We start from the raw sequence: 26,320 nt of genomic DNA, 5'->3' as shown, positions 1-26,320 counted from the left end.
TTCCAGGAGTTTTATGGTTTCAGGGCTTATCTTCAAGTTTTTAATCCATTTTGAGTTTATTTTTGTGTATGGTGTGAGATAATGGTCTATTTTCATACTTTTGCAGGTGGCTGTCCAGTTTTCCCATCTTTTATTGAAGAGACTATCTTTTCTCGATTGTATGCTCTCGGCAGCTTTGCCAAAGATTAGCTAGATGTGCAGTTTTATTTCTGGGCTTTCAGTTCTGTTCCGTTGATCTGTATGCCTGTTTTTGTACCAGTACCATGCCGATTTGATCACTATGGCTTTGTAGTACATTTTGAAGTCAGGGATTGTGATGTCTCCAGCTTTGTTTTGTTTTCTCAGGATTGCTTTAGCAATTTGGGATCTTCAGTTGCCCCATATGAATTTTAGGATTCTTTGTTCTATTTCAGTGAAGAACGTCACTGAGATTCTGATTGGGATTGCATTGAATCTGTAGATGGCTTTGGGTAGTATGGCCATTTTAAATATGTTTATTCTTCCAATCCATGTGCATGGAATGTCTTTCCATCTCTTTATGTCATCATTTATTTCTTTCAGTAATGTCTTACAGTTTTCCTTGTATAGGTCTTTCACCTCCTTGGTCAAATTTAGTCCTAGATACTTTAATCTTTTTGTTGGGATTGTAAGTGGGATTGTATTCTTGAGTTCTCTTTCTGTAAGTTTGTATTGGAGTATAGAAATGCAACTGATTTTTGAAAGTTGATTTTTTACCCTGAAACTTTACTGTAGTTGTTAATTATTTCTAATAGTTTTCTGATGGGTTCTTTAGGTTTTCTGTATATAAGATCATGTCATCTGCAAAGAGCAGGAGTTTCACTTCTGCACTCCCTATTTGGATTCCTTTTATTTCTTTCTCTTGTCTAATTGCTCTGGCCCAAACCTCCAGTACTATGTCAAATAAGATTGGTGATAGTGGGCACCCTTGATTTGTTCCTGTTCTCAGAGAGATGATGTTCAGTTTTTCCCCATTGCGTATGATGTTGGCTGTGGATTTGTCACATATGGCCTTTATTATGTTGAGGTCATATCCTTCTATCCCCATTTTTAAAGAGATCTTATCATAAATGGCTGTTGGATCTTGTCAAGTGCTTTCTCTGCAACTATTGAGATGATCATGTGGTTTTTATTTCTCATTTTGTTAATGTGGTGTATCACATTGATTGATTTGCAGATGTTGAACCATCCATGTGTCCCTGGTATAAATCCCACTGGATCATGATGTATGATCTTTTTGATGTATTGCTGTGTTCGGTTTGCCAATATTTTGTTGAGGATTTTTGCATTGATGTTTATCAGTGATATTGGCCTGCAGTTTTCCTTTTTTGTGTTGTTCTTGTCAGGCTTTGGTGTTAGTGATGTTGGCCTTGTAGAATGTGTTAGGAAGCATTCCATCTTCCCTAATTTTCTGGAAAAGCTTGAGAAGGATAGGTGTTAAATCCTCTCTGAAAGTTTGATAGAATTCCCCAGGAAAGCCATCTGGTCCTGGGCTTTTATTTTTTGTGGTGCTTTTGATTCCTGTTTCCATCTCTTTACTTGTGATTTGTCTATTCAGATTATCCATTTCTTTTTGATTCAGTTTTCGGAGGTTATAAAAGTCTAAGAATTTATCCATTTCCTCTAGATTGTCCATTTTGTTGGCATATAGCTTTTTGTAGTATTCTCTTATAATCTGTTATATTTCTGTGGTATCCATTGTTATTTCTCCTCTTACATTTCTAATTTTGTTTATCTGAGCTTTCTCTCTTTTTTTCTTTGTAAGTCTGGCTAGGGGTTTGTCAATTTTGTTTATCTTCTCAAAGAACCAGCTCTTTGTTTCACTGGTCCTTTCTACTGCTTTTTTTGTTTCAATAGCATTTATTTCTGCTCTGATTTTGATTATTTCTCTCCTTCTGCTGACTTTGGGCTTTGTTTGTTCTTCTTTTTCTAATTGAGTTAGGTTTAGTTTGAGATTGCTTATTTGAGATTTTTCCTGTTTGTTAAGGTTAGCCTGTATTGTGATGAATTTCCTTCTTAATACAGCTTTTGCTGCATCCCATATGAGTTCATATGGTATGTTTTCATTTTCATTTGTCTTCAGATATTTTTTGATTCCTGCTTTAATCTCTTCAGTGAACCATTGCTTATTCAATAGCATGTTGTTTAGTTCCCACATCTTTGTCCTTTTCTCCTCTTTTTCTTATAATTAATTTCTAGCTTCATAGCATTGTGATCAGAAAAGATGCTTGCTATTATTTCAATATTCCTAAATTTATTGAGGCTTGCCTTGTTTCCCAACATATGGTCTATCCTTGAGAATGTTCCATGTGCACTTGAGAAGAATGTGTATTCTGCTGTTTTTGGATGGAGTGTTCTGTATATGTCTATCAAGTCCAACTGGTCTAGCTTTTCATTTAATTCCACTGTTTCCTTGTTGATTTTCTATCTGGATATGATCTATCCATTGATGTGAATGGAGTGTTGAGGTCCCCTACTATTATTGTGTTATTATTAATATCTCCGTTTAGGTTTGTTAATAGTTTTTTTATGTACTTTGGTGCTCCTGTGTTGGATGCATAGATATTTATAAGTGTTGTGTCTTCTTGCTGGACTGTCCCTTTAATCATTATATACTGCCCCTCTTTACCTGTCTTACCTTGAAGTCTACTTTGTCTGATATGAGTATTGTGACACGTGCTTTCTTTTGTCTGGATTAGCTTTGAGTATCATCTTCCACCTCTTCAATCTAAGCTTGTGCTTGTCATTGGAGCTGAGGTGTGTTTCCTGGAGGCAGCATATTGTTGGGTCTTATTCTTTAATCCATCTCCCACTCTGTGTCTTTTTATTGGAGAATTCAGTCCATTTATGCATAGAGTGATTATTGATATATGAGGGCTAAATGCTGCCATTTTATCGCTCATTTTACGTCTCTCCCGAATTTCTTTTGTTTCACATCCTGTGTATTTTCGTCTACCAATTGAGTTATGTAGTTTTTTATGTTGTGTTTCTTTGTTTTCTCCTTATTTATTATTCATGTCTCTGTTCTCGTTTTCTGTTTAGAGGTACCATGAGGTTTGTATTCAGAATCCCATAGATAAGATAGTCCATTTTGTAATGGCCTCTTATTTCCTTAGACTAAACTGATTCAGGCCCTTTCCTCTTCCCCTCCTAAGGTGTTTTTCTCACATCTTATTCTATCTTGTGTTGTGAGCTTGTGATTAAAACCATAATATTATCTTTGTTTTTGGTGTTTTTCTTCCCTTTATTTTTAATGCTATTCTTGAGTATTTGCTAACCTGTTTTGATGTATGGCTACAATTTTCTGATTTTGTCTACCTATTTATCTCCTTACTTCATGCTTTGTAATTCCTTTCTCCCTTTTTTTTTCAGGTATGAGGGCCTTCTTGAGGATTTCTTGTAGGGTGTGTCTTGTGGCTACGAACTCCCTTAGCTTTTGTTTATCTGGGAAAGTATTTTTTCTCCATCATATTTGAAGGATATTTTTGCTGGATAGAGTATCCTTGGCTGAAAGTTTTTGTCCTTCAAAGATTTAAATATGTCATTCCAGTCTCTCCTAGCCTGTAAGGTTTCTTCAGACAAATTGCCTGAAAGCCTGATAGGGATTCCTTTGTAGCTTATTTTCTTCTGCCTTTAGTAGTTTTTCTTTGTCATTCCCTTTTGCCAGTTTCACTACTATATGACTTGCAGTAAATCTTTTTACATTGACATATTTAGGAGATCTGATAGCTTCTTCCACATGGAGTTCCATCCCCTTCCCTAGGTTTGGGAAATTCTCTGCTATTATTTCTTTCAACAAGCTTTCTGCTCTGTTCTCCTTCTCTTCCCCCTCTTTAATACCTATAATTCTTATGTTTCATTTCCTAATTGAGTCAGATATTTCTCAGAGACTTTCCTCATTTGTTTTAGTCTTAGTTCTCTTTCCTCCTCTATCTGGAGCATTCAACATGTCTATCCTCAGTTATGCTGATTCGGTCCTCTATGATGTCTGCTTGAGCATTCAGGGAATCCATATTTTGCTTTATCTCTTCCATTGTCTTTCATCTCCAATATTCCTGATTGATTCTTCTTTGTAGTTTCAATCTCTCTTGTGAAGTAGCTCCTGAAGTCGTTGACTTGTTTCTTTACATTCAGTTTTAACTCATTGAGTTTTTTTGATGATAGCTATTTTGAATTCTCTGTTATTTAGATTACATATTTCTGTGTCCTCAGGACTGATTTCTGGGTACTTGTCATTTCCTCTCTGGCCTGGAGATTTAATATAATTTTTGATACTGCTAGAGGGCATGGCTCTGCTTTTACATATCTTGGTATTATTTGGTCACAGTTACACCTATTGCCACTGGGTGAGAGTAAAGAGTCATGTATTCTGAGCCCTCCGTGTTCTGCCGAGATCCCAGGCACTGGAGCTGGCATTGGGTGGGTTGAGGGAGAAGCACTTTCTTTTGCATGATCTCTGGATTTTCTTGCTCTGCCCTCACTATCTGCTCTCCTGGGGTGTTAGCTTGATGAGGTCACCCTCATGTTATCTTTCACCTTGGTAGGGGCTTTCCCCTAGGCTGCAAGGGCCCTCAGGGACCTCTGATGTTCCTGGGAATGAACATTCCATTGCCCATTCCTTCCCTCTTGGAGGCTGCCCATGGTCCCAGATCCCAGTCTTTTGGGGAGGGAGTGTAGTTTTCTCTTACCCTGTTCCACCTCCTCCGAGGGGTGCTCCAGCCTCTCTGCCCTCCATCATACAGCTGTATGGGTCTCTAAGACACCTTTTGTGTTGTGTTTGGATGTCCTCTGTCAGAGTAAGAATGTCTTTTTTGTTGTATGGTGGAGGAGAGAGATTACTGGGAAAGCTCACTCCACCATGATGCTGATGTCACTCTGGTCATCTTAGTTTTTTACATTCAAATTTTATGAATCACCTTGCTTTAGTTGTATGCTTTGTATATATCATATTCTTGAGGTTTTGGAGTCCAATGTTTAATTCTGCTCTTCTTTCTTAAAGTTTTGTTACACGATCTCTGTTTTTTTGGTTTTTGTGTTTCCATGTGTCTTTTTATTCTGGTAATGTATAAAGTTTATGGTCTTTGTTATTCTTGTGTTTAACATCATGACTTTTACTTTTATCTTTAGATCTTTGATGATTTGTCTGTTTTTTAATGGAGAATTTATTGCTTCATGAAAGAGTATGAGTTAAAACACTTCCTTTATGTATTAGTTATCCATTGCCATGATAATGCAGCATAACAAACCACCTCAAACTCTACTAGTTTAAAACATTAAGTATGTTAGTTTCTTTAGATGAGCTGGCTGAATAATTTGGTTTTAGCTGGGCTCACTCACTTGAACAATTGGCTGCAAGTCAGCTAATCTAGGATAGTCTCAGCTGGAATGACTAGGGCAACTCAGCTCTATTTTACATGCTTTATTCTCCAGCAAGCTAGCCCAGACATATTTTTATGCTGAAAGTAGAGGAACCAAAGCAAGCAAGAATAAACCCACAAGACTTCTTTCAGCTTAGATTTGGAACTAATATAGTTACTTCTGCCACATTCTATTGGTCAAAGCCATTTATAAGCTAGCCCAGATTCAAGGAGTGTGGAAATAGTGTCTGCCTTTTTAGTGAGACAATAATCAATATGACATGGTGAAGAATGTGCATACAGAGAGGATTGAAGAACTGGGTCAATTAGTGCAATTAATTTAACAAAATCTGTCCTAATAGCCACATTTGTTCACATTTCTCACACATGCAAAATATACTCCTCCTATCTCAAGTTCTGCCACTTTATTTAGACCAAATTTTACTTTCAAATTGGGCATTTCTCCTCCCTGCTCCAGTCAATCTCTTTCTTGTACTACTTTATAATATACAGGTAAATGCATTTGAACCAGTATTTAACCAGCTAAATGCAACCCTTTCAATATTTTACTTGGTGATCTCTTGTCAAATCCAACAGTTCATCAGGTACATGTGTGTTCCACATTATCACATGAGGCAGTATTAGCAGTTGTTTTGCCAGTACATAATATAGGTTGTCATTTTCCCCTTTCTGAAGCAGTTTCTTTGCCATTTTTTCAGCTTCCTCTAACAGTTTCCTCATCATTTTCCTAGCCTCTGCCCCTAACTTGGTCTCACATGCTACATATTTTAGATTTTTATTACAGCAGCTCCAACTCAAAAGTAGGAGGTCTGGCATCACTGGTTAGCTTGCATCCTGCCTCGCATCTGTCAGTTTCCAATAAAGGAGACTAAAAATTGCTGAGTCAGTGCCCAACCTAAATGTTGGATTTGATACCATTAATTCAAAACTGACACTCAATATTATATTTAAAAATATTTTAAATATGTTTGTTTTTTTATCTAGTATAACAATCTTTTTATTTAAGAGGATTTATTTTTTCAGAGCAGTTTTAGGTTCACAAAAGATTGGGGGGAAGATACCGAGACTTCTCACATACACCCTGCCCCTCACACATGAATAGCCTCCCTTGTTATTAACATCTTCCACCAGTATGGTGCATTTTTTGGAATTGAGGAAGCTACATTGACACATCATAATCACCCAAAGTCCACAGTTTACATCAAGTTTCACTTTTGGTGCTATACATTCTACAGGTTTGGACAAATGTATAATGACATCCATCCATCATTATATTATCATACAGGGTATTTTCATTACCCTAAAATTCCTCTGTGCTTTGTTCATCTTTCTGCCTAACCCCAACCCTGGCAACCACTGATCATTTTTTATTATATAGATTTCTTTTCTGAGAGTTCAATGAAATGTTTATAAAACCCAAGCACTGAGCCAGGTACATAGCAAATCCTTAAGAGATGTTAGCTTCTTTCCTTTCCTCAATTTCCTACATTTACTCTGAGATCTGGATTTTATTTACAGACATTTAAAGACTACTCTCTAATCTGACATACTTTATATTTTATTAAATTCTCTCATAGAAGGTCTCAATTATGAAAAATCATTTTATATATTTAGCCTATATGAGAAACTAAGAAATAATTTTCTGGTTGTAAATTTGGGTAGAAATGAATGCCTTTAAAAATTCCCTTACTATAAGTCAAATTTATCCCTAAACAGCTATTAGTGCTGTTCTTTAATTTAAGAAATATATTTATAGGATTTCTACACTTATGGGATGAACAAATTTTTATAAATTCATTCTTTAATATAACACTTCTAAAATTGTGGAATTTAGGCCTTTTTTTTCTCTCTCAGCATCAAGTCTCTGTTTTTGCTGCTAGCAAAATGGTCTGGATTATCCTACCTAGCACCACGCACTTAAACCCCTGCTGCTGGCAAGGCAAACAGTGGTGAATACTTTTCAAGAATCAAATCTTCTTGATCTGATGTGCTAATAACCAAGTTTGATCCTTGGCAAAAAGACAAAATTTGTCTCAGTTTATTCCTTCTTGGTTCATTTTGCACTTTATTTTTTTGGTAGCAAATATTTTCCTCTTTTTCTAACAAGTTCATTTTGCTTTAGTCTTACTTTCATTGGGAGGTAAACACATTTATTCTAAAGGACCAATTGACTAGGCGATGCATACAAGGAGATATTCATTTCATTCTTATGCAAATAATTCTTTTTGGCAAGATATAGCATTTTCTGATATTTTGGCCATGCAAGTATTGGGACCCTGGGTGGGCCACCCCAAAATATCCCACAATGGTCTGTTGATTATTTTTAATTAGTTGCTTGAGAAGCAGCTGATGCAAAAGGGGCATTTTGATCCTTCTCTCTCTGTTCTCCCTGAAAACAGGAAATAAATTTCCCTTATGAAAGGTGCTCTCCCTACATCCTTATCACCAGAGATAGGAAATTACAGGCTGAGAGGCCTGTATAAAAAACCCTGTTACCTCCTTACCAATTTACTACCTCAAACCTAAACTCTGCTTAAATTCTTTACTAATTAAGCACCCAAACCTAAGCTTCTTTGTCCTGTCAAATCCTCACAAATTCATTGTTTCTTTGTATAGAAATAGACATAAACCACTTGTTTTGTTCACTCTCTGAGCATCATTTTTATGATCTCCAACACATACATATTAAATTGATTTTTCTCCTGTTAATCTGTCTTAAGTTTTTTTTTTTATTAGCCCAGCCAGAAGAACTCAAGAGGGGCAGAGGGGGCAACATTTCCCTTCTGAATAGAGGCCATGTATTATATTGTTCTCTCTCCTGGAATGGAAATAGATGCACATATTCTCTGTAGTAAATTCTCATATTGAGTTCACTGAAATCAACTACTTTAAATTTCTGTTTAGCACTTCGGAATTTTAAAAGTACTTTCATGTTTTGTCTTCTTAACAACTGTATAAGAAAGACAAGATAGGTGGCTTTGTTGTTATTTTATTGATAAAGAAATTGGAAATCAAAGATTCTAAATGATATATCCAGACTCTAGTAGCTGGAGGGTGGGTTGGAAACCCAATCTTTGGCCACTTGGCTCTATGATTTTTCTGTTAAACCACCAAGTTTCCCTATTTATAGCTCAACTAAACATAACCTGACTGTTTATGTCAGAGGTTGGGGATATGTAGTTATTTTTATTAACTCTGACATGTCAAATCACAGGGTTGTTTGATTTTTCCTACCAGTAATTGTGGTGAATTGTGAGACAGGTCAGCTTATAATTCTAGCTTTGGCTATCAGATGGTAATTGATAACTATTAGCTCACAGCCGTGTTCATTTGCTTAGAATTATTTATCTAGTGAGTGGATTTGTCCTGGGCCATGCTGGGCAGTGTCAGGCAGTGCAAGATAACTGGACTTGAATGCATCAGAATTTTGTAATTAGAGTCTGTTCTAAGAAAAATAATGAAGCAAACAAAGTTGAAATCTTCCCTGCCCGATTGATAAATTATTCTATTCCCAAGAATCTAAGTCAGAAACCAGAAGAAATATTTCTCTCAAACAAAAGCATGTGGATCCAAGTCATTTCTTGTCAAACTTTCATGGTGTAGCTATCAGCAAAAAAGGAATTGCCACTTCTTGAACGACTAACTGCGTGTGCTCACTCTTTCATGCCACCAGTTCTTTAAGTCTATCAAATCTGCAAAGTCCATATTATTGCCTCACCCTATAGATGCGGAAATTGAGGCTCAGAGAGATCAACTGCCGCTAATGACAGAGTTCAAATTTGAATGAACTGTTCTCAAACCAAAGTTCATGCTTTTACTCCTCTCCCAACAACACTCTCTCAAAAACAAATGTCTATAGCTTCTTTAATTTCAAAATGTTTGCATTTGTACAAATCTTATCCTAAACAGATCATCATTTCTTAAGTAAATTAGGCAACATTTGTCTTTGCCTGAGTAACCAGAAGAGTTTAAGAAAAAAAGGGAGACAAAAGGTAAAATCAAAATATTTTTGACAATGTCAGACTATATTAAATAATTACAGATAATTTAAACCCTATGCTTAATATAAGTTTGATTTAGAGGTTAGGCTTGCCTCTGATGCACCATAGTTGTTGTCTGTGGAGTATAAAAAATTATTTTGCACAACAAAGAAAGCTCAGCAGGGGTAGTGAAGATTTGCCAACATAAAAATTTAGAAGGCATTGATCTGTGTAGTTACATAGGAAATAGATTTAGTAGTTAAAAGATTTGTGTGTTCTATTTAGAAATTTAAATTTTAATTATCATGGCACATGATAAAAAGACTCCTTAATACTCTAATTTAAAAAGCTACATAGATTTATTTTCCCAGAAAAATCTTTATGATTAATTGCATGTAACACATAAGAGATTCTTAGTAACTTGCTTCAGCATACAAAGTTTCTGTTAAAAACAAAAAGTATAGTGACTCATTAAGGATTCATTATGAATATTGTTTTGCATTCTAAATACTGTTTGGTAAATTCTTGTTTTGACAGGAGTGAAAGGATTGAGTTTGGAGGGGGCTCTTGGTTGCACTGAAAGATGGTAATAAATCAGTTCCATGAAAAAAACTTGAGTATACATCACTATATTGCTCTAAGCCACTCAAAAGCAGCTAAGGTTTTGTTATACCTCAAAAAAGAATGTTTAATTCATTAGAACAGGTAGAAAAAATATGTTTATGCTTTTTCTTGGTATCTTACTTGAAGATTAATCTTTGGTTCACCACTGGACCTGTACAAAAACAAATTTATTTGAAAGGAATTAACTGTGATGCAGTGTGTGGGTCTTAGGTTTCTTAAAGTGAACAAGAAGTGGCTGAGGCCTAAACAGTGTTTCAGTTTGAAGGTAATGCGTTTCCTGGTTTCTCCTCTGTCAGAGTCCCATCCTGATCTCCAGGGAGGTAAGAAGTGATTGCTGATTTGACATATTTGCCTAAAGCAAGTCCTGAAACTAGGATTCATATTATTCATTTGACTAAGTGCTGATTTCCATAGGTTTGTCAAAGGTAAGAATACAAAACATTTTCTGAAAAAACTTAATACCTTTCTTTTACAAATGAAGTTGTATTTTGCACAAAATAACGAGGGAAAAGGGAGAAATGGGGAACATTCAACTCTGAAATAAATGTTTTTGTACATTACATTAGATCGAATCAGCCTTTTAAATGGGTTAATTTTTTTTTTAACTAATTCGTTTTTACAGGTATAGGAAAATTTAGGACTCAGAACACCCCTTTCTGGCCACAGATGAAAAGCAAGAAAAAAAATCATGTATAGAGAAAAATAAATTAGAAATCATGAGGTCTTTTCTTTTTTCAATATCTGCATGACAATAGTAAAATATAAACGTAGTCTGATAAAGTAAATGAAATACGGCTTATTCCATTTGCCCCTAGATGTTAGTTTACACTGCTAAAAATCTTCTAAAGCTGCTGACTGATCTTGCAGAGATCCATTGTCCATGGACTCAGTTAATAAAGATGAATTATGATATCACAATTTTCAGAGATTAATAAAAAATCAGAATCATAGTTTGCTATATGGGCTAGCTTTTTAAAAAATAGTGACTATTTCATAATTATATTTCAAACATAGAAAATATATGAATAAAATTTTTGTTGTTGTTCAAATCCAGGGATAAACTAGTATAAAATTTTATGAGGTCATGAAAAATTTCGCCTCTAGAAGTAGGTAAAAAGACAAAATAAGTACTCCAAACCATGATTTATCTATGGTATAGATGGGAATTAATTTTACCCAATGCCTAATTGCTGTCTTGAAATTTTTCTATAATGACTATTATAACTATAGTTGGTCTTTACATTGAGAAAGTTCATATCATAATCTCTCCAACCACCTTCCAAACCAGTCCTTGATCTGATTCCCCATATCTGTTAACATCAGTATCAATGGGCCAGGCTTGACATACTGGAATATCTTTTATACTAATTCTTATGTTTCTTCTGCTTAGTCCATAAAATTCCAATTTATGAATATTCTACCTTCATAGTGCTTTTTTAACCCACCTTGTTTTCCCCTAAGTCCATTGTCATAGACCTTGTGGAGCAGGATAATTCAATTCATATTTTTCTAACAAGGAAAATAAATTTCTTCCACCTTTCTGAATTTAAGTATCTCACTTCCACCATCCCAAACACCCAAACCCTCACCTATCCACTCACTCAGAGTTTAAGGATTAAATCCTTCTGCTGTAGAGCAAAGATAAATAGTTATTTGCTGAATTGTTTCTAATAGCCCATCAGAATCAACTGAAAAAGAGCTAGTGGAGAGGAGTTCTGATAGCAGTTAGAAGGGAGGAAAAAAGAGTGCTTGAAGAAATAAGAAGGAAGGAAACATATCTGAGATAGGAAGTCACGTCCTGGCCTAAAAAGATTGGAGGAGAAAGGGAGAGAGAGGAGGCCTTTCTAGAAGGGAGAAGGCACCAATATCTGCCTTATGGGTAGACTTGGAAAAGGATGACAGTGAGGGGCATTGTTGATGCGCCCAGGCAGAAGATTTGACCTCCCCTCCCCTGACTCTCTTTGCCTCAACCAGGTTTTACTCTAGTGTTTTTACCAGACGGGGTTCTTCCTTCCTCTAGTGCCTCACTGGTTGACTATTGGGTAAGAGTGATGCTACTCTGTGTCACAGGAGTTTGCTTGGTCTTCATCTTGTGACACCCAGAACACGGTTACAATCAATAGAGGGCTAAGGTGCCTGCCCGGTCTCTAACTCCACGTATACTTGGGCAGTTGCTGAACTTAATCAACCAGACACCCAGAGCTCCGGGGTGTTTAACGATACGTTGGAATGTGTGTAGGTCTTAGAGACAGCTTTGATTGTCTCTGATTTATCGTCTATTTCTTTTCCCATTGTTAAAGGATATATTTATAAAAAGGCCAAATCTCAACTCTCATAAAAAGCTTAAAATGAATACATGTCAAAGATTTTATTTAACTCCTGAATTTATGAGGGAACCAGTTAGATGTTCACAATATAATTCAAAGAGCAGAGACATATAGGCTGTGGAATGATTTTACAGATTGAAGGAAAAACCGACTCTTTTCTAAAGGGATGGGGGAAGCGGGGTTAGGAAGGAGAAACAAAATGCCTCTCCATCAGACAGAATTGATTTACATGCTAACAGACAAGAGTCATTGCAGTGCTATCAGTTATCTGCAACTTACAGAGTCGTAAAATAGCTCTAAAGATCATGAAACATGCAAATCCCTTACATTCAGAACCTGGACGGATGTTCTTTAAAACTGAAGTTGGCAAACTTTTTCTGTAAAGGACCAGATAGTAAATATTTTAGACTTTGTGGGCCACATACAGTCTCTGTTACTTATTTATCTTAGTGTTGTTTTGTTTTTACAACCTTCTAAAAATACAAAAACCATTCATAACCCAAACACTTTCCAAATCAAGTATCTGGCCAGATTTGGGCCATGGGACCTAGTATGACTGAGTCCTACTCTCAACACGTGTATGTTAATATTGAAGTCACCCAGCAACCTTTCTGGTCCATTTCAAAGTCTTTCACAATTTTTCCCGACAGTATCTGGACACATCCTTCATTTTGTTGCAAAACAATTCTTTTAAGATGCTAATTTGGTCAAAGCCTTTTTCTTCTCAAGCAATTTCAATGGGTCCTTGCAGAATTAATTAAGTGCACACTTCTCAGACCTGGCGTTCAGGACTCTCTTAATCACCCATTTGACTGCTGTTGATTTATCCCCCAGTATCTTCCCACGTATGAAGCACTTACTCTTACTTAAATATGCCCTATTTTCCCACTTCTGTACATTTTCACGTTTTAAATATTACTCAGAATTCTCTTGCCCTTTTGAAATCTTGACCTTCCTTGCAAGTCCTATTTCAAAAGCTGTCTGCCCAACCATGTCTTTTCCAAACTTTACCTAGGGAGGATATTCTTTTTTGAGCCCTCCTAACACTAGCATCATTATTAATATTCTTCACTCTAATCTTCCCTCTATTAATTTATCTTTACCTATGTTACTTCCTGTCATATTCTGTTTGGGTTCCCATAAAAAAAAATACCATAGACTAGGTCAGCTCATAAACAACAATTCCTTACAGAAATAAATTCCTTATTTTCCGGAGGCTGGGAAGCCCTAGATGAAGGAGCTGGACCGATTCAGTGTCTGGTGAAAGCCTGCTTCCTAGTTCATAGAGGGCTGTCCTTTCACTATAATCTCACCTGGTCAAAGGGGCGAGGGAGCTCCCTGGGGTCTTTTTTATAAGGGCACTAACCCCATTCAGGAGGGCTCTGCCATCATGACCACCTAATCACCTCCAAAAGGCCCTGCCTCCAAATACCGTCACATTGGGGATTAAGTTTCAACATACGAATTTTAGGGGCACGCGAACATTCAGACCATTAGTATTTCCCATTCAAGATTAAATTTTTTCTTGTTTACTTAATCTAGGCTTTTCAAAGTTTAGATGCTCAGTAAACTTTTGCTTCATTGCGTCATTTGTTTCTTCTCTTGTTTCTGCATAATTTTTAATTTGCTGGGATGGGAGTTTTTAATGACTTATTGACATAACTTAAAAGTGTTTGATCCCTTTATATTATTAGCCAGGCTGGTATCTATGGGAAATCACTTAACATACTTGTATTAGCTATCTATTGTTGCATACCAAATTACCCTAAAACTTATTAGCTTAAAATTAAAGACATGTTTATGATTCCATGGCTTCTGTGCACTAGATATCTGTGCGTGCCTTAGCCGGATTCTTTGGCTTTTGGTTGCTCACAGCGTCACAACGAAGACAATGCCAGGGCTGCAGTCACCTCAAAGTTCAACTGAGGAAAGATCCTCTTCCAAGCTCGCTCACGTGATTTTGGCAGGATTCAGCTTCCTGTGGGTTGTTGAACCGAGGGTCTCATTTTCTCACTCGCTGTTGGTCTGACCTCTCCCTGCGCTACTTGTGTCTTCTCCACAGGGCAGCTCACAATATGGTGGCTTGCTTTGTCAGAGAAAGCAATTGAGAGGAGCCAGAGGGAGAAGGAGAAAGAGAGAGAGAGGTCAAGTCTTTTATAACCTAATCTCAGAGTGACATTCCATTACTTTTGCTGTATTCTATTTGTTAGGGGCAAGTGTGCAGGTCGAGCCCACAGTCGAAAGGAGAGAGTTACACAAGGGTATGAATGTCAGGATCAGGGATCATTGGGGCCCATGGTAGAGTCGGCCTGCTCTAATTCTCTATACTTTCAGTGTTTCTAATTATTCAGATGGTGGTAATAATGTTGAATCCACCAAACTCAGAGAATTGCAAGATTAAAATGTTATTGTAAATTCAGAATGCTGTGGCATGCTAAAAGTGTTCTGTGAATGTGAGAAGACCATGGGAAACCTTCTCCTGTCACATAAAGGAGCAATGATCAGATTGATCACATTTATGGAAAAATAATTAATCTTCAACAAAAATTAATGTTTACCGAAAAGAAAAATGATTAAGTTTGATCATGCACTTTCCCCCTCTATTATCTAAGCCTCTGGATTTTAGAAAGCCCGACTTTTTTCTCTTGTCTCTCTGTGGAGTTGCATATTTTAAACAGACTTACTTGCATCTTAAAAGAGCATTTGTAATCTTAAAACAAAAGAAAGGTTCTCAGGCATCCATGAAGGTCTCTAATTTTGGAAGATCTCTTTCCCAGAAATCTTGAAAGAGACTGTTAACTCTGTCTATGTCTGTATTAGAGCCCTGAGAAACCATCTTTGAAAGCATCTGGTTCATCCAGTTTATCACCATTGTTTTGACTGTTATTGCTGCACAAATTATTGCCACTGCAGTATATCATTCTTCCAGTAGATGGCAGAAGCATACTATGCACTAAATTGGAATAAGTTTGAAAACTTGTATGTTGAAGGCACGAACAAATGGTCTCAACCTGTTTTAAAAATCTGCCTTTGTTGTGGTTAGGACACCGTGGATGTAAAAGGAGTTGTAGCATTCCATCACAGACACCTCTGATTCAGACAGGCTTTGCTGATATTCTATAGAATAATAATAAAAAAAAGTAACTCATAGGAACGAATGAGCTCGTGCAGGATTCAGTCACACATGTGCGTTAATCTTGTAGTCAATTCAATCAGGCTTTTTTTTTTCTATTTTCTTTTTGATTTTGTTTTAATAAAACAAACTCGATATAGTATGGAAATCATTTTAATTAAAAGAAAGGCATATGGCACTTTGTTACTTTAAACCGTGAAGATCGGTTTAGATACTGGTATTCTGCAAGGAGAATTAAAAGACACAGAAAGACATAAGACATTTACGTTGAATTGCTATTTGTCAGTTATGTGATACCAGCATTTTTCCAAAAATGTACGTGTTATCGAACATATTGTAATTTAGAAAGCATGTATGCTTAACAACTCTGTTGCTCTTCTTGCCTGTTTATGTTCTTGCTAATTGGACAATAGTCTAATTTAAACTAGGAACATTATACAGTGATGTGATTGTACCCACTGAGAAACAAGGATGGGGAAATTTATATTCATGCAAAATAAACACAAATTAGGCAAAATTCAGATAAATTTTCTGGCATTAATGCTGTATGGAAAGGATGCATACCATCAAAATTCAGCAAGGCAAATCTTAATTTCCTTTTTGTTTTCACTGCATAAAATGAGATATATTCTCACAAAAAAAAAGGAAAAAATTTCCATAATACATGTTGATAATAATGCCTACTGCTTTTTTGGTCCTTTTGACTGCAACAGAACATTGCCTCTCCTCTTTCCTGTGAGGTGCCCTACACTTGGTAGCGGCGCCCATGGAGAGGGCCACATCTGGCCAGAATGGTATGAGGAAGTTTGCCGGTGATACCGTGCAGTGGGCGGTTGGGCAGGATTTTAGCTGGAGCTAGCTTAGGTTGTCAAATCTGAGGGCTGAAGCAGTACCATAAAGCGAAATGAATACTGAGGTTCGCGACTGGGAAATTAGAGCAAGACTGGATGAGCTGTGAGATTGATTTGGGGACTTCAGGAGTTAGTTTTTGAAAGGAGACTATACGCCTGGGTACTTTTTCAGTGTGGTGTTTCGGAAGACTTTGTATTTAAAGGCCCCAGCTAAAAGGGGAGCTTTACATCGATGCCTTTAGGGTATGTCAATCTACAAAGTCCTCTCCTTTCCTGAGTTTTGCTGATAGTTCAGACCCAGTTAGATTGTAAGTGGGATTTGGATTACTTTTTGCTTAATACATTATCTTAAATATGCTTATAGTAAAGCTTTGCTGGCATTGTCTATCCATGGTAGACATCTTTCAAGACAGACCCATTTGACTGGGCATTTTATTATCTCAAAGAGCCTGATTTTGAAGTACAGTTTAAGAGAATTTATTGTGTCTTCTCTTCTACATTAGTTAAAACTTGAATCTATTTTATCACTAATCCTTGGAGTAATTTATTGTTCCTCTTTCTTTCTCCAGAAGAAATGTTTATTGTCCTTTATAGATTTTTATGTGCCTATGGTGTTTATTTATCTATTTTTCAATCCCATTGAGATTTTTAAATAGCCGTGAAAGTAGTTTTGCTCAGGGTTTTCTGGGTAAAATAAATAAAGTGTGCATACCCATCCATTTCTTTTACATGCTTATTTTCCTTCATTCTAGATACTGTATTAAATTAATTTTGCAAATTCATAATTGTTTATCACAATACAAATCAGCTTAAAATAAGGATATCCTGAGAATTAGAATCTTGAAAAATTCAATAAAAAGAAACATCAGGTTTGAAGAACTTAAGACCTTGAGTGCAAATGGCTTTAGCAAACTTACCTATGTGGTTTTCACATCTGATATTATTAGAAAAGACAGCTGTATTATTAATTTTGATTTACCATATTTGATGTGGAGGAAAGTGTTACGATCGCTATCCACGTCAGTTTCAATGAAATATTTATAATTTGTTTTCTTTGTTGAGGACAGCATTCAGGCAGAGAAACTCTTTGATGTTTGTTTCTGTGTCTTGGCCTCAATGTAATTGCAATTTTTTTGATTTTGTTACACAGAGCTGCTGACAACAGGGTTCTGATGCTGGTTCCTACCTCCATGTCTTTTTGTGCCTTTTTTCATTTCTCTAGTGACACCATCACTTGGATATTTGACTTTTAAAAAGATTTGGATGACTTTTTTTTTTAACTTACTAAGGTATTTTTATCTCTTCCAAATTCCCAGGGTTTTATAGTCTTAACTCTGCTTTATGTCAAAATATATGCTGTGAACCCATCTTACTTCAGCCTTACCTTCCTCCTACCTCACAAACACAAATACCGCCCACATGCAATTCCAAAGCACAGCAGTACGGTCTCTTACCTTCATTTGTTCCTAAAAGATTTATTGAAAAGCCAGTCATTATTTCTCTGCTACTCATTCTAGCTTTTTAAAAATATTTCTGAATGCCAAGCTCCTCTTTCTTTAATTATCTCTAACAGAATTTTACTCAATAATTTAATAAATATTTACTGAATATCTACACCGAGAATATAGTAATGAACAAAGCTGGTAAGATCCATGGCCTCATCAAGCTTCCAAGCTAAAAGAGAAGATAAACACTAAAGACATAATGAAAATACCATGAGAGCTGTGAATGTCTGTGACAGCAGGACCTAGATTCAGAGAAGGACCAGCAGAAGCATCTCTTCCAATTACTAGGGAAGCATAACAAATTAACTCCAAATTAGGGACATCAAACAAGCACTATTAAGCTCACAGATTCAGTGGGTCAAGCATTTGAATAGGGCGTAGTGGGATGACTGATCTCTGCTTCTTAATATCTGGGAACTCAGCTGGAGGACTCAGAGGTAAGAGGATGAAATCATCCAAATGACATTCATTCACACGTTTGGGCTTGATGCTGGCTGTTGACTAAGATCTTAGCTAGGACTGCTGGACATAACAACTGCATACGGCCTCTGCTTGTGCCTGGGTTCCTCACAGGATTAGGGATGAGTTCCAAAGGCGAGGATCCCAAGAAAATCCAGGCAGAATCTGCATCTCTTTTATGATCTAGCCCCAGAAGGCACATAGCATCTCTTCTGCCATACTCTACTGGTTGGAGAAGTCACAAGCCAGCCTGGGTTCAAGGGGAGGGGAAATAGACTCCGGCTCTTGAAGGACAAGGAATGAGGGTCTGGGAAAGCATATAGGATGATAAATATTGCTGTGCTATGGTCATTTTTGGAAAAATACAATCGGACACAATGTCTTTGAGGAAGTGATATTTAAGTTGAAGCTGGTTGATAGGGAATAAATATGAAGAGGCATCATAGTCAGAGGAAGCAGTCTGAGTAAAGATCCTGATTTGAGGCAAGCAAATGACTTAACTGAGAAAATGAGAGCCAGTTTTGCTGGGTCATAGAAAGTGAAGAGGTGACTGATGGGAGATAAAACTGGAGAGAGGTAGGGCCTTCTAGGCCTCAGTAAAGAGTTCAGACTACAAGAAAGGCCTTACAGAGCATGTTAAGGACATACTAATCTCACTGTAAAGGCTATGGGAGACCATGGGCATGTTACAATTTGGGAAGGACGTGATCAGATTTGTGGTTATAGATGCCAGGCTGCAGGATTGCAAGACATAAATGTGGGCAGTGGGGCCATTTAAGTGTCGATTGCAGTGATCCAGGTAAGAAATAGAAGTGGCTTGGACTAGGGTGGTGGCTGTGGAGGTAGATTCAAGTAGATAGATTTGAGATATAATTAGTTGGAATGAGCAAGATTTGGGAAATGGTTTGACTGTAAAGGGGAAGAGAGAAGTCAGATGTGAGGATATATTCAGGTGTTTTGCTTTGGAAACTGTATAAATGGAAAGATTTGAGTATGAAAGGTATGCTGAGGTGTCCAATGGTAAGTGGATTATGTGGGTGTGGAGCTCAGGAGGGATAAAGTATAGATTTGTGAATCATCAGCATATAGATGGTACCCACAGCCATGGATTGAATCAGAAGAAGATAGCAATAAAAAGAGAAACAGTTTCACAAACTAGGCTACTTAAAGAATAAGCAGAATTTCATCAGGCAGAAAAAGAAAAGTGACTTGGGAAAAGGAATTTGACTTTTCTTTCATTTTAAACTCCTTCAGGGCAGGGGTCATTTATGTATAGGATGGATTGAGATATGATTAGAGATAGGATGTGTCAATGCAAATAATCCATAACCAATCTATAAATGAAAATTGGGGTGAGTTTCTTATGAGCCAGAGTGAGGATTATAACCCGGGAAGGACTTAGAAGGCGTTCCGGAGAAGTTTGGGTTTCAGTACAGTCTTATATCTTTTTAGAATAAACAGCACACATTAAACACACCCAGGATACATTTTCGTGAAAATTTGAAAGAGGTCTTAGTTGCAAATTGGCAGGTCAACATGACTGTGATGTCAAGAAAGGGACGAATCCTGGCATTATCAATAGTGGGTGACCAATAGGGTGTAGGAGGGGAAGTCTGCATTCTATCTTGAGAGTGCATTCTTTGCTTAAATGGATAAGCAGATGTACAATGTTTGTTTGATAGGCTGTAAGTCAGGCTTTTTAGTTCAAGTCAAATGAGTTTTGAACCCAAATAGTTACCCCATATATCTCAATATGTGATAATCTCTTGTTAAATGGGTAGGATTTTAGAAATATTTTGGCTATAAAGGATCTCTTTGAAGGGACCATTTTCTATAGCACCTGAGAAAATTCGTAGACATGAGGCTGGAAAATACTGAATTCATCAATAGTGGAGAAAAATGTTTATAATTGGAAAGAAAGACACTGTTTTACATAGTTTCATGTGTTATGAAGTAAGAAAGACGCTTTCTAGATAGTAAAAAAGTAAAGTTGGTATTTGGAGTGAAGGTGATTGATCAGAATTAGTTATAGAAATTTTCAAGACTCTGTTCTGAAATTATGCTCAACAAAACTCTGCAGATCAATGAATTTTCCATGGGAGTGAATATGTTTTATATTCTGCCACATAGAAGGGTGGTTTTGAGAAGAGTGCGTCCAGGCCTTTGAAGCCCTTTTCCATCCTTTGGAGTGTGACTAGGTGGGGAACGTAAGAAGAGTTGGGGTAGCAAGTCTTATTAATAACTACAGGGGTTGCTGAGGTTAGCCACATTTAACCAACTAGCTAGTGAGCCGGTGTGGGTGTCTTCACTTAAATCTGGAGTAAATAAATGGCCACCTGGATGTCTCTAGCTAACCTGCCTTGTTTCCTAGCAACTTAAGAATATTGACAATCAAGTTATACTTCTGTTAATATGTGTTATTTTCTGACTCTTGGTCTATTGCTTTCAAGTAGCTGATTATCTTGAAAGGAATGGGCATAATTATGAATAATAACCCTGTTAGTAAAGTGTTTTTAATTCCCAGAGCCCCAGAATATTGTGTTTTCTCAGCAAAGAGTGACCGAACACTTTGGTGATAAGCATTATCTAATGTGAATGGGTTTAATATTTTCCAACCTGCATCAATGTAGGGAAATTCTGAAGATGAAATTTTTACTGAAGTATTTACTTATAAATTTTAGTGCTAGGTATTTGTGAATGAAAAGTTGATTTTCTATAGGGGTCATTCATTTAATATGTATTGAATGTCTACTATGTGTTATTTATGGTTCTAGGCTCTTGAGGCCTAAGAAGTGAGCACAGTAATTGCCATTAAGAAGCACACAGTGAATGAGAGGAAAAAGTCTAGAAAATACCCTAACATAGTTCAGGGTGTTATGAGAGAACAGAGAACTGTTACCTAAATCAGAAGCATTCCTTGATGCCCCTGGGCTAACAGGAAATTGAATAGAATTGAATCCTACACAAGACAGTAAGTGTTATTATCTCTAATGTTTTTCTTTTAGTGTTGGAAATATCCCAGAAAGGAGAAATATGGTTCCATAGTGTGAACCTTCCTATATGACAGGTGGGATGCGGGACAACAAGACACTGAATGTAATGAGTGTGCTGAAAGCAGCACAAGGTAGGTTTCCCCATAAGCCTGATTTTCCCTGTGAGGTTCTACACTGTGCCAGGAATTGTCCTTAGTGCCTGAGTGCGATTCACCGTCAGTGGTTCTCAAAACCATGAGTGAGGATCTGAATCAGTAGGAGGACTCCTTAACGCAGAGTCCTGGGCTCCAGGTCTGGGGTCGGGCCAAGAATTTGCATTTCTAACCATCTCCCAGGTAATGCTGATGCTGCTGGTCCCAGGGCAAACTTTGAGAACCACTACATTGGATTGTTCCTTGTCCTCGGTGAGGTCACAGACAGGCGATGGAGACAGGTAAGTGAGCAGGCGCTAACAGTACAGTGTAGTGAGTGCAAAGGGCAGTGAAGAGTTAAGCCGAGATTGTTTAGAATCATCAACTATCAGATTCATGTCAAATAGTGATTTAGTGATTTGTACACTGGCAAAATGAAGCAAACACTGATGTAATTATTAAGATACTTTGTCCCCAAAGCCCAACAGTATAAACCTTTTACTGGGGAAGAAAAAGTGACAATGCTGCCTTGATTCCTTGTCTGTGCTGATCGGTTTCACCAGTTAAATGCTCCCCTTTGCAATTCACCTCATCTTTGTAGATTTAACCTCAAATCATTTGGGAACTACTTTTCTCTCCAATGTCATCAGATAAATAGCGGCTGTGTTTGTGTTTCTTGACAGCCATATAAAAGTGCATTTATAAGTTTGGGTTTCATCTTTCTTCCTTTTATGTATAGTTGCAAATATAATGAATTATGTCAGAGCCTAAACAAAAGTCCTTTCCTTTTTTTTGTGGCAAGGTTTGTCTTCTGACCCAATTTAAGCACCACCAACTGAGAGATTATTTTATACAATGAAAAGAGTAGAAAAATCCTAAACTTTTGAAGATAGATTTTGTTTAGTACAAAGTAACTTTGTGAATAGTCTGTAATCATGTTACTCGAATTGTCAGAGGGGAAAAAAGTTATTTATTTCAAATTTCACTTTAGTGAGAGACTGAAGAGCAGTTTGAAACAATGTGGGTGTTTGCCTCAGATGTCAGATATTTAGAATTGTCCCAAAGCAGAGAACAATGCTTTCTAAAAGTATATTTTGGAAAGTAATGAATGCTGTCTTTGCCTCAAATTTCTTTCTTCTGAGCCGCTTTAAGATGCTTTTCGTGTCCCTCAACTCTCTTCCCCCTCGTCCTCTGTCCATTTGCTTCTACACTCTTCTTGTAGGGAAAAGAGAGGTTTCCTGCCAGTTAGCATCTCAGAACGATTTTCGAGATCTAATCCAGCCTTCTTCTCATCTTCTTTTCCTCTTATATGCCCCAAGTTGTGACCTACTTTTCCAGTTAATATCACTTACTCTTCCCTCTGATTTTGTGCTCTTCTCCAGGACACTGTGGGATAGAACATAGGCTTCCTCATCCTGCTTTCTTTTTTTAAAAAGTGCTTAACTCCCCATTTATTTTTAAAGAATTTACCCTTAATAATTAGAAGAAGACATACAGGGATTAATGAAATTAACAAGTGGTGAGGTTGTTATGAAGCCACAAGAAGTCTCAGAGTATCCTGTCTGTAGCTATATCCAGTTCTGTCACATGAACCAGATTTGCTTTTTTTTTCTTTTGAGGAAGATTAGCCCTGAGCTAACATCTGCTGCCAATCCTCCTCTTTTTGCTGAGGAAGACTGGCCCTGAGCTAACATCTGTGCCCATCTTCCTCTGCTTTACATGTAGGACGCCTACCACAGCATGGCTTGCCAAGTGGTGCCACGTCTGCACCCGGGATCTGAACCGGAGAATCTTGGGCTGCTGAAGCAGAACATGCGTACTTAACCACTGTGCCACTGGGCTGGCCCAAGATTTGCTTTTTAAATGCCTTTTCCTGGACTCCCTGATCCATTGACTCCCTGACTTCCTAAATCCCTGGTTCTTCTAGGAATCTCTAACAGATATTTTCCTACAGGACATAATACCAAACCTCCCCCTCCCCACTATGGAGTCACCCTTATTCTAGGCCCCTTTTTCTTTCTCTTAGTGACAGTCCTGCATGCCTTTATACAGTGTGAGCATCTTGCTTTTCACTGTCTACACTCAGCAGGGTCACCTAGAGCAAATCTTTTCCTGACTAAAACATGATTTAATGCTATAAGGAATACCTGCAGTTACTTTATATGCTGCAAACTAGTCCCTCCAAATTTCTTTCAGTAGTCTGACTTGGATCTCACCAGGTTATAGTAAATAAATTAATTAGGTGAGTCCCCAATGTACTCTACAGATAGTATTCTAGCCCTTCCAAACTCTCTCCTCCCCTATCTGAGAAGCATCTTGTTTCTCAAAACAATAGGTGAATTCATGCCTTTGAGAATCTCTGTCTTGCTACTATGTTCTTGTCACCAGAATCTGTTCTAGACAGAGATCGTTGGTTGCAAGGAACTGAAACCTGCTCAAGATTCCTTAAAAGTTTTGGATAAATACACTCAGGTCTCATGCAGACTGTCATTGGAGTCAAGGCTTCTGTCTGGAACCAGGTTTGTTCTTTCAGTATCCTTTGGATAGTATAGTCTCCTTTAGGTCTTTATTCATAAGTCTGGTCTCTTTCTCACCACAATTTTAACTTTCTCTTTCACTTGGCTCCCCACAGCTAATTGATTCCATATCTCAGTGTCTCTTTGATTAAATTCAAGAGGTGGGTAGGAATTCCTGATCCATCTGCTGTCATTCATGGTGGTGCTACAAGAGAAAGTCTGCCACACTTTCACTTATTAAAAAGATTTCATCACATCTATAAATATTTTTTGTCAGAGCCACTCCGACCAAAATGGTAGATTAGATGAAGCCACTTTGAGAAACAAATTAAACTAAAATTCTGCATGTGTCATATGAAAATGAACTGTTTTAAAACAGTCTTGAAAGTAGAAGCTTGATACAATAAATAAATAAGTATACATTTTTAATATGCAGCAAAAAATGCTCTGACAATTGCAACCTCTCTTTTTTGCATCTAGAATGAACTCAAATACTCAATTTAAGAAGAAATTTGCATGTTAATAAATAGTGACAAAGCCCTAAGCTAGTGCAGGATATGTACAAACTAAAATAATAATCAATGACTATCAACAACCTTAAAGAAGGGAGAAAATAAACTTTGTAGTAGTTGTGTTTCAAAGCAAGATTGAGCTACAACTTTATCTGATTTGTGAAAAAGTCCGGCAATTGTTATATTCTGAGGTCATGAAGGTGGGGGACTCATGATGTCTTTATAAGAAGACATACCAGAGCCAGCCATATGGCCTAGTGGTTAAAGTTCGTCACACTCTGCTTTGCCAGCCCAGATTCAGTTCCTGGGCAGTGAACCACACCACTCGTCTGTCAGTAGCCATGGTGTGGTGGTGGCTCACACAGAAGAACTAGAAAGACTTACAACTAGAATATGCAACTATGTACTGGGGCTTTGGGGAGGGGAAAAAAAAGAGAGGGAGATTGGCAACAGATGTTAGTTTAGGGCAAGTCTTTCCCAAGAAAACAAAAAGAGTGGCTATTGATATCATTACAAGAAAAAGAAGAGTTCGTTGGCTCTCTTTCCACGTGTCGGCACAAAGAAGAGGTGATGTGAGGACACAGGGAGAAGCCAGCCATGTACGCACCAGCTCCAGGTCCTGAATTGGCCAACGCTGTAATTTTGAACTTTCTAGACTCCAGGACTGTGAGAAAAACATTTCTGTTGTTTAAGCTGCCCAGCTGATGGAATTTTGTTACGGAAGCGCATGCTGATTAAGATACTGTTTCAACTTTTGCAGCTATCATCTTTTACAGGGCATGCTGAAGTTAACAACATCGTGTATTCAACTAAAATAATTTTTAGAACAATAGTCTCTCCTTTAACACGAATAATTTTGAATAGGAAATAGCATATGACAAGAAATACTTGATCCACAGTAGAGAGGAGAGCAAGAGAGCTTTCCGGTAGCTGGTGGGATAAGATCGGATATAGAATGAAGTCATCCAGGAATTTAGCTCCCTAAAGTCTAGTTATCTGGTTCTAACATTAAACTCAGTATGTAGTAAACCCTGCCAAGGCTGGCTAGCTCAGAGGTTTCAGGATAAGTCTTTCATGGATGATGCAGGTTTCACCTTGTACTTGATATCCTAAGGCAGGGATCAGCAAACATTTTCTGTAAAGGACCCTGCAGTCTCCTTGACAGTTAATCAGTTCTGCCCTTGTTGTGGCCATAGACAATATGCAAATGAATGGGCGTTGCTGTCTTCCAATTAAACTCTCTTTACAAAAACAGTCACAGTCCACAGGCAGGATTTGGCTCACTGGCCTTAGATTGCTGACCTTTGTTTTTCTTCCCCCTCAAGCCATCCTCTATCAATCTTAGGGTCTTAGGAAGGGGAAGCATTCCTGGGCAACACTAAACTTTTTCATTGCCCTCTCACGAGGGCATAATACCTGATGAATCACCCCACAAAACAGTTCCAGTCTACCCATTTGCAACTAAGACTTGCTTTTCCTGTGGAAGTGCTTGCTGCTTTCTTTCCAATACCTCTTAGAACTTAGGGTCTGTCCACTGGGATAGACTCCACTTAGTATCCACAGCTTGAGTAGTGATGGTTTGTTCCAGCCACATATTGACTGTTTACATTTAATTATTTTCCCCTCAGTTATTTGGATTGAACTCATATTCCTCCTCCAAATTCAGCAATCAATTGAACATTGGATTTCTACTTTGTGGTGAACATTGTGAAAATAAATATGATACTATTCCTGTTTTCTACTGTTGCCTCATTATCCAGAATCTTCAGAGAAAGTGGTGTTCCATATGACTGATTTCCCAATAACAAAAGCTCATCGTTTTAAGCAACAAGACTTTAGTTTATTAAAACTATTTTGAACTAAAGTTTGAAAAAATTACACACTTCCTTATGA

Source organism: Equus asinus, chromosome 11 (assembly GCF_041296235.1).
Source record: "Equus asinus isolate D_3611 breed Donkey chromosome 11, EquAss-T2T_v2, whole genome shotgun sequence".
NCBI classification, from domain to species: domain Eukaryota; kingdom Metazoa; phylum Chordata; class Mammalia; order Perissodactyla; family Equidae; genus Equus; species Equus asinus.
This window is presented reverse-complemented; position numbering follows the sequence as displayed.